The 8,071-nt window shown below is 46.6% G+C and overlaps 1 long non-coding RNA gene across 1 annotated transcript; it reads right to left on the minus strand.

The window, feature by feature from the left end:
• Positions 1–4,246: 4,246 nt before the first annotated feature.
• Positions 4,247–7,861, minus strand: LOC141374047 (uncharacterized). The gene is made up of 3 exons (XR_012380588.1): positions 7,744–7,861; positions 7,069–7,151; positions 4,247–4,412 (listed from the first exon to the last, which is right to left on the minus strand). It is a non-coding gene; the product is annotated as an uncharacterized lncRNA (long non-coding RNA).
• Positions 7,862–8,071: the final 210 nt, after the last annotated feature.

The raw sequence follows: 8,071 nt of genomic DNA on the forward strand, positions 1-8,071 counted from the left end.
GTCAGAGGGGGAGACGAACCATGAGAGACGATGGACTCTGAAAAAAAAACTGAGGGTTCTAGAGGGGAGGGGTTGGGGGGATGCTTAGACTGATGATGGGTATTAAAGAGGGCACATTCTGAGTGGAGTACTGGGTGTTATGCACAAACAATGAATCATGGAACACTACACGTAAAAGTAATGATGTAATGTATGGTGATTAACATAACAATACAAAATTTTTTAAAAAGATGAAAACAAAGAGGGAGACAAACCCTAAGAGACTCTTAACCATAGGAAACAAACTGAAGGTTGCTGGAGGGGAGGTGGGTGAGGGGCAGGGGGTAACTGGGTGATGGGTATTAAGGAGGGCACATGATGGGATGAGCACTGGGTGTTATATGCAACTGAAGAATCACTGAACTCTACCTCTGAAACTAATGATGGCTAATCCTTAGTTTAATTGATGGCTATTCCTTTGGCTAATTGAATTAAAATAAAAAAAATTAAAAATAATTAAAAAAAAGAATATTCAGAGAAAATGCTTCTTCTCGGTTATTGATGGTAAAACAGATGTAGCCCACCAATGAGGAAAAGCTTGAATTATAGGAGATGTCATATTAAGAATAACGTCATAAAGGGGCACCCGGGTGTCTCAGTGGGTTAAGCAGCTGCCTTCGGCTCAGGTCATTTCTCAGGGTCCTGGGATCAAGCCCGGCATCGGGCTCCCTGCTCAGCAGGGACTCATCTTCACACTGTGCCTCGCCCCTTCCATTCATGATCTCCCTTCCTCTCACAAATTATTAAATAGAATCTTAAACAATTTTGTCATAAGAAATGATGATACTTCTATAGATTTTTCTTATGGAGAAAAAAATGATATGCTTAGTTTCTTAAATTAATAAATTATAAAAAGATACTGTCATAAGATTGCTCATATCCATACCCTGAATGTTAACTAAGTAGAATTTAAATAAAAAATTGAAAAGAAAAAATAATTGCTCATATCCAGATATATGATAATGAAACGACTGTAGCATGTTTGTAAAAGAACAGAAGACTTTATTTCTTCCCCCAAAATGATTATGTCACTTGCATCTTGCTCAGCAAATAGCCTTAATTTAACAGGCAAATCTCTGCATTTATGTGTTGAAATATGCAAACCTTCAAAATTTCATACTTTTTCCACATTCAGTGAACTTATGAGATATTCTCATGTTTTAGACTTAAATATAAAATATCAAATGAAGAAACACAGTAAAATGAAATGAAATCATACTGATACAAGGAGATTACACTTTTTATGTAACTTGTCAAGGTGGCATGATATTTTCAAATGGGTGGGAAAAGTTTCTAAAAACCTAAACAACAAATCTTGAAATTATACAAAGCTGCATGCTTATCAAAAGGTCTGTCTTCTTTCTGACAAAAGACGGAAAGGATCCTTGAAAGTACATGTGAGGAATGTAAAACTCAGGAAGATACAAGATTATAATATCTGAAATAGAAATAAGCAACAAAGGAAAATAAAAGAAAAAATTTGGAAGTGCATGAACCAGTGGATGTAAGCAACTATTTTAATATCTTAAAAAAATACCATCATGCTTTTTCTTCAAACAGTGATTCACAAATTTTGCTTAGTTAGTATGATCTTCCATATATTTAGACGTGGTCTTGACACTTTGAACAGAAGTCACAGTGGGATCCTGTGAATGAGCTTTAGTAAACTGCAACTAATTAAAACTATTGAAGATTGTTAGGGTTCATGAGAAATTAGAAAACATGGCAAATCTCAGTTGAAAAGAGATAAGCTGGGGCGCCTGGGTGACTCAGTCACTTAAGCGTCTGTCTCAGGTCTTGATCTGAGGGTCCCGAGATCGAGTCCCATGCCGGGCGCCCTGCTCAGTGTTGAGTCACCTTCTCCCTCTGCCGTCCCCGCCCCACCCCCGTGGTGCTGGCATAAAATCTTAAAAAAAAAAAAAAGAAGAAGAAGAAAAAGAAAGAAAAAGAAAAGGAGATGAGATAAACAGTACATTTGAAAGGTATTATGGATGAGTTTCCTTCCAATGAAGCAAGGAAAGGATAATTATAACAAATCATGTTTCAGGTGTAAATTTAACAGTAAACTAATGGAAGTTTTAGGACATCAAGTACCGGTCAAGTTTTCAGTCATTTCCAACTACTGTAACATTGTTGGAAAAAAATAACGATTGAAAATTAATAAAAGCATGTTTAAGTGGAGGACACTCTGTACTTTTACCTGGGGCTCTGGCTCCAGCAGAGCTCAGAAAGTGGGATCTCAGCTCCTCCTTCTAGAAGGTTCTGACAGCAGTTCCTGTATTCCTGTCCCAACTGAATGCAGCTCTGATTTCTCTGAATTGGAGTCAGCATTTCTCCCCAGAAACAAGCCTGCATCTGTAACAAACCAACCACAGCATCTCCGATGTGACGTCGCAGGACCCCTCAATCCACGGATCCCTGAGTAAAACAGGTCTTGTTCAAATACCCTCAGGGAAAAGGAGGAATGAACCAGGGGAACAGCCCCCCCAAATGCAAGCGACTGTGCTGCTCACCTACCAGCACGTCCTGGGGAAGCCGCCCAGAGTCCCCTCCTCAGCACTCACCCAACAAAGCAGCTTTGCTCAGTCGCACCTCAGGAGGCACCAAGTGGCTGCAAAGCCCCCAGGGTCTCCCACAGGGCGGCAGCAGAACCTACTGGAACCACAGCTCTGGCTCTCTATCCTGGGGCAGCCACAGCGGGGCTGGATCCTTGGGCTGCTACAGAAGTCCTTCCTGCTCTGAGATATGCTGGGTCAGCACAGGCAGACAGCGTGCCCTCCTGGTTGGAGGTGGGCAGGTGCCCTCTGCTGGCCGCCCTGGGAATCCCTACAACGCTCAAAGCCATGGGCCCTCAGCTGGAGGGACAGAGCATGCTCAGGTCCAGCCAAGCCCTCTCTCTCCATGACAGATCCTAAGGCTTGGCGCCATCACTCCATGCAAAAGGAGGTGTGCCCATCTTCCCAAGTGAAAGGGCCTCTACAAAGCTCAGCCCTAGGAAGGTTGGAGCTTTGGTCTCAGGGAAATCTGATCACCTGCTTTCCCACCTTCTCTGGTCCCAACATTCAGATCACCTACATCGACCTCCTCCACCCTGGTCCATGGTCCACCTCCAACACCTAGACCAGCAACCTCTTTTCATCCTTGAAATTCCTCTTGGTCTCTGCTTCTCTCTACCCCATCTCTCTCTTTGTTCCTCTCACTTTCTAGGACTTGTCCAGTCCCCCCACCACTCATACAGTGTCTCTCTCCCTGACAGTCTCTTTCCCTATCTCTCCCCAGGCCCTCAGGCCTTCTGCTCTGTGCAGCCCTGTCCATGACCACAGGGAACCACCTCTCCTGTCTGCCCCTCTCTGCTTCCATCATTTGCCCCAGACCCTGCTCACAGGGCATGACAATCTCATTTACAAAGGCTGCTCAGCCTGACCTTAACTGCAGCAGTGCAGTTACCAGCCACTCCTGGACAGAAAAACCTGGACACCTTAGTGGCCCAGCCATGACCCCAAAGCTACTGGAGGATGGCTGCTTCCACAACCTGGGAAGAAGGAGGGCTTTGCAAGATCCAGGAGCTCTGGTGCAGAATGGATTGGAGTAAACAACCTAAAAATTGACAGAGGCATACACCCAACTCCTCCTGTGTGGTGAGGGAGGAATGGGTCTCCTGTCATTGGCCTCTGCCCTGCCCATCCCTCAACAAGGACACTGTGGGAGGATTATGGGCATCATGGGTCTTAACAAGAAAACTGCCACCATCAGCCCCCCCTCAGAGCCCTCCTGCGGTTGGGGGACAGCTCGTAAGGTGAAACCAGTGCACAAAACCTGGATTAATGCAGGGCCTCCTCACCGGTCTCCCAGGGCCACTAGGGATGCTTCATTCATTCCTCACCGTCACAACACACCGCTGCCTGGGGACAGACCCCTGTCCTGCTGCTCGACACACATCCCCTAAACTAGCAGGCACCATGTGCTCAACAGTATCTATCACCTGGGTTACTACAACCACCAACAAACCTAAATACAAGATGTGTCCACCTCCACAGAAGGATTTCTTACGCCCCTTGCAGGAAAGATACCACAACGGGGAATCCTGCTATATCCTCCATCACCACCATTGCTGCCAGTTTGTTCTGTGTACGGGATTCACACTGTGCACTCGAAGGCGAGTGAGTGTAGGGCCTCCTGAAGGCAGACGCTGACACAGAGACAGAACTGTGAAAGGTTTATTTGGGGGATACCAGGAGAGACAGAGCACAGGGGACAGGATGGGCAGGGACAACATTCAGGACATTAGGCTCATCTGACAGTTTTCTAAATATATACACACACCGCCTGGTTGTAATTGCTCAGGGAGGTCTTCAAATTTCCAATGTCCTGTCCTGTAAGGCAAATAGATTTGGGTTAGTACACTGTGACCTTCTGTTTGCCTAAATGCATTTGCTTCCTATACTCTATCTGAGGCCTTGAATGGACACCTGAGTGTGTGGCTGCCTCCACGAGTCTATATGTAATAGAAAACAATTGTCTTCACATCCCAGGTATAGATCTCTGAATATACAGGTTCCTGTAATGATCTTTCACTTCATTCGTAGCTAGGACCTAAAACTTTTTAGAAAATAAAAAGGGGTCTTTGCCTTATTTTTGAAATAAGAATTGGCAAACTCTGGGCTGAGGTGTTATACTCTCAGTGTAATGGTGTGGACTGAAATGAACATCTTTTCATACTCATCTGCATGGAGCTATTTTCATTTAAACAGTGAGAAGGGGGAGAGGCCAACAGCCCAGATGTTTTACATATTCTTTTTCTTTTTCTCCGACAGAGAGACAGAGACAGAGAAAGGACAATGTTGTGCGCAAACAGGGAGGGCGGGGGGAGAGAGAAACTCCTAGGTAGGCTCCACACTCAACGCCGAGCCTGACGTGGAGCTCGATCTCAGAACCTTGAGATCATGACCTGAGCAGACATCAAGAGTCCGATGCTTAACCCACTGAGCCATCCAGGGGCCCCTGCAGATTCTTTATGTACTTCAACTCCTATTCTTCTAATCACCTCAGAAACCAATATGCTCCCCTTGCACAGATAACAAAGCTGAGGCCCTAAGTAGGCCCCACTGAGAGCAGGCATTCGGGCTGAGAAATCAGGAACACAGGTAAATCCACAGGATCCTGTGACGAAGTTCAGGGAGATGCAAAGTGCAGGCAGAGTGGTGACTCAGAGGCAGAGACGTAGAGACAGGGATCCACCTAGTGTGGATCCTGGTCAATCCTGAATTCCCCACGAAGAGTCTGGCTCAGGCTGAAGGCCAAGGCAGCCACTCTGCTGATCTCGGTCCCGTCTTCACTTTTTCTCACTGGGGCCCACAAACTCAGGCAGACGAGAATCCCCAAAGGAACCAAGTTAAATTTCCCAAATCTCCACCACATTCTGTCACCCAGTTCAGAAACTTCAGAAACCCAGCGGAAACAACAATCTTTATAGAGTATGAAGGAACAGCTTTATGGCAACAGTGACGTTCAGGTACAAATAACTGCATTATCCACACCGTGTGAAGGACACAGGCAGCAACTCGGTGTGGGTGTCATGGTGTCCTCACACTCACTGCTCAAGCTGCTGGCCTGCGAGGAACGGCCCCTGCTCTACCCGAGAGAGGCCCATCCACTCCCCTGAGCACCTCCATCCTTCTCATCCACAACCTCCTGTTTCTAGTGACTCATGGCTCCCTCTCTTGTCCTTCAGATCCATCGCTGGTGCTTCCCTTTTACGGAACACAACATCTATGTCGTTTAACGAATGTGTCCCTCCCTGCTCTCAGACACGTTAAATTCCTAACGTTAAGAGTAGGCGTCATCCCCGATGGACTCTGAAAAACAAACTGAGGATTCTAGAGGGGAGGGGGGATGGGGGGATGGGTTAGCCTGGTGATGGGTATTAAAGAGGGCACGTTCTGCGTGGAGCACTGGGTATTATGCACAAACAATGAACCATGGAACACTACATCCAAAACTAATGATGTAATGTATGGTGATTAACATAACAATAAAAAAAAAGAGTAGGCGTCATCCCTCCCAGAGCATGGAATATCATCTCTGTAGAGTGTGCGTGCGCATACCTGCTATGCCCAGCTTTTGGAGAAGAGCGGCTCTCCTTCACCACAAAGGGACCTGCCAACCACCTCAGTATGAGTGAAAGACAAAGTGCATCAAATGTATCTCCTGAGCAAACTGAAGAAAGTTATCATGTCCTTAGCAATATTCACTCTCCCATAACATGGGACGCCTGCATGCAGGACTGCTATTCCTTATGGAGGATGCCCCAGCGTCTGTATCTGACCCATGTCAGAGAAAAGACAGAAGACCAGCCCATTGGAAGTGACTGAGCAAATTTCCAACAACCATCTACACCTGCCTCCAGCATCTGCCACTGTTTCCAGTGGACAAGAGTGTTTCCCAGAAGTATCCACTGACTCTCGAGGACAAGGGACAGACCCCTACCCTAATGATTAATCAAGGGACAATAGCCTTGCTTCAGGTGTTTATATAACTAATGAAATGACAGCTCAAACTCAACATGCTGCAAACGAAATGTGAGGTGTGTATCATCCCTCCCAGAACAACAAATGTGGAGTCTGGACGTGCACGATGGTAAGAAATATATGTCTGCCATTGTGCAATAAAGACACTTCCTTCGCAACAACAGCACCTCCCCCACTGCTGAGTGCATGGAAATCGCCAAGCACAACACATGTATGTCCTGTGAAACTTCAGGATGTTAAAACATGCCCAGCCAGGATTCCCCTTGCAATGTCAAGGCTTCAACAAAACTCTGTGTTTCTTCCACCGACACAACCCTAAGGTGATGATCTGGAAACAGAGAAGCCTGTAGGCTCTGAATGAAGACTTACATTTACCTTTGTAAATGACACCACACACAGATACCAGGACAAACCCAATAGATACAAGGTCAGGACAGGGTGCTGCCCAGACAGGAACAGGATTCCAGAAATGATTACAACTAAAAACAGCCACAGTATTTACCTGGTCCTTCTGCGGGACCTTCTTGGGCGGGGTGCCACTGTTGTCCCCTTGAGCGCCACAGGTTTCTGAATATGACTGAAGCCCTAGAAGAGATGGAGGTGGATTCAGACTGGCCTTGACCATGCAGGATGTAAGCCAACCCTCTACACCTACCCCACACTCTTCCACTCTCTCCCACTGCCACGTCTCATCCAGATGCAGAGAGTTACTCACAGGTCTCCTCTCACCCCTGTGGCCAAAGGAGAGACCAGTCCCTCACCCCTGAGGATGTGACCACTCCACCCAGGGACAGATGTTTTCATAACTAATCAATAACACTGGACAACTGGGGCCTCCACAAGTAAGAGTGAGGGGAAGGTTGCACTCCATGCATCCCAGAGCCCAAAACACTGTGTCTGTGCTATGCACCTGGGCAATGCTTTCATGTTTGTCTTTTGCAAAATGTCACTTTTCGTCTCCATGGCAGACACCTGCTGCCCGGTTCTGTAGGGTGAAACAAGACAGTCCATGAAATGGACGTCCACAGAAAGCTGAAGAATGTTATTATGTCCTCACTCAGGTCTATCCTTGCATCGCAAAGCTTGTGGTACCTCCTCTACATCTTCTCCACTGACAGAAGTACTTAAACAAGGAATATACTTTGCAACTCATGTCATCCAATTCAGATCAACTTACCATGTGGTGGAGGAACGAGCTGTGGGTGAGACCCCCCTGTCCACCCATGTGGAGGAGGCTGAGGTAGCCCATAGCCAGTGAAGCCTGGTAAACACCGCCCCGTGCGGTAGGGCATATGGGGGGGGGGGCTTGGAGCATGAGGAAACCCTCTCACATCCGTACTGACCTGCAGGACAGAGGACAAAATATTCGGCTAAGACAGCCAAAAGTTGCAACACCAAGAGATGAAACCCAAAGAGCAAGCTCTCAGCATCTGGCTTCTTCTCCAATACCACATTCCAGAAGAGGCGCATCATGCTAGAAAACTTTATCCCTCTCTGGTGGTACC

This window comes from Callorhinus ursinus, unplaced genomic scaffold, assembly GCF_003265705.2.
Source record: "Callorhinus ursinus isolate GAN/ISIS: 27379988/994484 unplaced genomic scaffold, GSC_fseal_2.0 scaffold13, whole genome shotgun sequence".
NCBI lineage: Eukaryota > Metazoa > Chordata > Mammalia > Carnivora > Otariidae > Callorhinus > Callorhinus ursinus.